The 4,036-nt window shown below is 36.3% G+C and overlaps 1 pseudogene; it reads right to left on the reverse strand.

Annotated features, from left to right (window-relative positions):
* Window positions 1–2,987: 2,987 nt before the first annotated feature.
* Window positions 2,988–3,758, reverse strand: LOC130854868 (uncharacterized; annotated as a pseudogene).
* Window positions 3,759–4,036: the final 278 nt, after the last annotated feature.

Genomic DNA, 4,036 nt, shown 5'->3' on the forward strand with positions numbered 1-4,036 from the left:
TTCCATAAATTAGCAGTAATAGTTTTAAGGGAGAGACCAATGAGCCTATAAATTAAAGATGATGTTTGAGAAACAAAAAAGAAGCTTTCAGAATAGAGTAATATTAGAACCAATGCTTGAGCTTTCCAGGACCCTCATTTAAATTAAGTATCCAGAACTGATATTGGGGCATTTCCAATGGATTATGACTAGGCAGGAAGAAACCAAACACACAAAGAGTAAGATTAGATTAAGTTCTCAGTTCAAATAATCAAGATACAAAATCTCAGAAGCAATGTGTCTGTAGAGCAGCATATTTCAGGGTAGTTTTCCCTGGCCCCAAAGTCCCCACTGCATTTATATATTCACAGCTTAAATCACATCCCAGGAAAACTTCCACTAATAATTTTTGTTATTGACAGTGAACTCTCCTGGGTTTTGATCCTCATTTTACATCCCCATTCCAGGAGCCAGGAAAGACCATTTACTGTCAGGTCACAGACCAACACTTATATTTCCTTATTTTCTCAATAAAATGTATTTTTCCAATCTTAAATGTTTGAAATACATAGGAGAAAAATATGGAAAACCATAAAGAAAATGTAGGCCACTCAATTCCACCCAAAGGCGGTCATGATTAATGTTTTAGTCCATTTTTTCCTAGAAAATTTTTCTATAAATATATTTCATAGTAGAAATTATGTCCTGTTTTTTTTAGCTTTGCATTGTAGCAGAAACATTTCCCATGTAAATTAGAATTCTTCATATACATTATTCTAATGGATGCAAAATATGATGTGCTGTGGACATACAATAGTTTTCCATTTTCCTGCTGTCGGCCAATAATAGAATGTTTTAAATGTTACATTATTATAAATATCCCACCAATTAGCTCCATTATAAATATCCCACCAAGTAGCTCCATTTGGATCCTGCTCTTAACTTTCAAGGAATTTTATTGTTCATTATTTGACAAGAACATCAGTTCCAAGTACATGCCATGTTCTTTTTTCTCCAAAGAAGAGAGACTTGTATGTGATATTCTTTCTGCCTGGTTTGCTCTTCCTCCCTCCACCTCTTTTTGCCCAGTTAGTTCACTCTTTAAATTTCATGTCAAAGGTCACTTCCTCAGGGAAGCCTTCCCAAACTCTGTATTTCGTTATGGTTCTCTGTTACACACTGTAATTGTACTATGTCCCTTTTTTCCCATAGCACTTACCTCTGGTTGCAATAATCCATTCATTTGTGTATTATTTGATTAGTTTCTATACCCATCTTGGACTAAAATACTACAATCATTATCTGGATAAGCAGTGATTATAATGCTGTTATAAACACAGGCCAGTTATGTGATCTCATTCATATCACTGACAAGATGGGTTAAAGCTTGAGGTTGAAATACAATTAATCCAAAAATACATATGTACCAGCTATCATGCTAGGTGCTGGGAATATAGAAGTGAGAATGACAGGCATGATTTCAGTCTTCATGCTTATAGCCTAGTGTGGGGTTTGGCAAACTTTTCCTGTAAAGGGGCAGATTAATTTTAGTCTTTTCAGGCCATATGGTCTCTCTCACAACTATTCAACTTTGCCATTGAAACACAAAAGCAATCATCAACAATACATATATGAAAGAGTGTCTAGGTTTGAATAAAACTTTATTTAAAAAACAGGCAGGGGGAATGGATTTGATCCATGGGCTACTGTTTATGACCCCTGGTCTAGTGGACAAGACAGCCATTGAACAGATCATTTGAGATGACAAACACTTCAAAAAAAAAGGGGCAGGATGTCATAAAGCCACATGGCAGAACTGTCCAACTTAGTCTAGAGAGAAGAATAAAGACTTTCTTGAGGAATATGACTTTAAGCTAATATTTAAGGAGGAAGAGGAGTTATCCAAATAAAAGTAAGGATAACAGGCTTAATGAAGACCTAAAGCATGGAAAGAGCAAGAATAGAAATAAATTCATTCTTAAACTTGGCGATTGATATGGAGAGAGAGATGAAATTGTATAAAGATAGAGTATAGAGTCAAAAGACAAACTAAGAGTGTTGAAAAAATTTCAGAACCTAGTACTTCCCTAGAGGAAGAGATGCCAGCAGGAAAGACTGAGAAGGAATGATCAATGAGATGTAGCAGTAGCAGGACGTTTAAGACCTTCCATCTGGTGTGTAGGATATATAAGTTGGGAGATATTAGCCTAAAGGCTGGGAACCTCAGAAAACTGATATACTTTCTGAAGGATAAAATAGATAGATAGATAGATAGATAGATAGAACTCAGGGTCAAAGAAAGTCTGAGTGGTAGGGTAGAAAATGAAGATGTAGTGAAGGAATCAGAAATAGTAGATAGGAACACATCACTGGTATATAGTAGGTGCTCAATAATTTTTTGGTAAGTGAATGGCAGGATAACAATAAAATGTAAAATTAAAGAACCCAAGATGGAGAGGGTTTCAATAACAGGTTGACCTATAGTTTTGCATGCTTAAAAGAGCTATTGTTCAACACTCGTTTCCTTGACTGTCTGGGAAAGGATGCAGGTAAGGACTCAGTTACTTTTGATGCCCTAGTAGAAGATAAAGCTGACCTCCAATTCCTTCCTTTAAGGAAACCTGACCTGGCTCTTTTCTTCCCCTAAACATTTCAATGAGTAGGAATAGGGACCTTCCTGTGTCAGTACATGCTCAAAATGAAAATATTATGAAATTAGAACAGGAGCAAGATTTGTCATAGATTGCAATAACACAAGTTCACCTCTTTTCTCTTGGTCACCTATATTAAACATGTATTTTATTACTTAATTCTAAACATTTATATTGCTGTTTTAACTTTTTATTAACTTCTTGATATTTATAAAGTCCTATGTTAGATGCTATGGGTGATTCAAAAAAATGTAAGATATAGCTCTGGGCTAAAGTATTATGTAATTGACCAATAAATTGTAAGTTTCTTGACATTAGGAATCATATTTGACATTTCCTTTTTTTCCTTGCACAGTATCAGACATATGGTTGGTACTGCAGAAATAATTTTCCCTTGCCCTCTGCCTTGCACCATTTGGTGACCAAATGGTGTCCATATAGCCACTTCTGTATGACTTGGACAGAACATGCTGCTTTCTGAAGCAGACAATATACTGAAGGCATCAGTAACAGTAATTTCAGCTTGTTGAAGGTGGAGGTTCTTTGTGTAAAGGTCAACCTGTCAGTAAATAGCATGCCACCCTGTTCTTTAAAGATTATAAGAAACCTTTGTATGTGTGTTTTTATACCTTTAAAAAAAGAGTAGTGGGAAACTGTACCCAGTGGTCTCACCAGATGTTTTCAAACCAAAACTAGGGCAATTGAGTTGTAATTTGTTTTTAAAACATTTATTTTCACAAATTTATGAGAGCAGGGAGCTGAGACTTTTCTTGCCTGAATTAGCAGGTAATTTCATTTTCCATTCGACTTTAGCAGAGAAGATCTTGCCTTAAGATGAAAATGTGAAGCAGAGGTTCTTGCCAAGTCTAAAAAGTAGAGCAAAGATTAGTCTTAAGAATGAAGGGAAACATTACTCATTTTTCTTAAGTTGCTGCTTACTTCTGCATTAATGTGAACTGTTTTTAGACTGAAAACTCAGAGATAAGGGGGAAGGTACCTTTCAAGAATACCCACTTCTCTATACTAAGCATATCCAGAGTCTTTCAAGACTTAATTTATTATGACTGTGACACGTGGCTTATGTCTTCTCTTTACCTGCATTTCTGCCCTCATCCTAAGTGAATTCATCACCCAAGTAGACAGCTTACCTAACACCAGCCTCTAAGTTCCTTGATGTGATCTTCAGTCACTCGCTTCTGTTGCCACATCCTGGATCTTGTCATACACCTAATCTATTTCACCTCTGACTTTATAAATGCAGACTTCACATTGTCTGGCCAGAACTTTCATCCTAGCTCTCTCACTCAGTTACTCCCAGTACAGCCATTCTCATTTCCCTGACATCTCATTTTCAGGGCTCTTCCCCACTCTGCTGCAGCCTCTCACCCTTCTCAGGTTTCTCTGAC

The sequence above is a fragment of the Hippopotamus amphibius genome, chromosome 6 (assembly GCF_030028045.1).
Source record: "Hippopotamus amphibius kiboko isolate mHipAmp2 chromosome 6, mHipAmp2.hap2, whole genome shotgun sequence".
Taxonomy (NCBI): Eukaryota; Metazoa; Chordata; class Mammalia; order Artiodactyla; family Hippopotamidae; genus Hippopotamus; species Hippopotamus amphibius.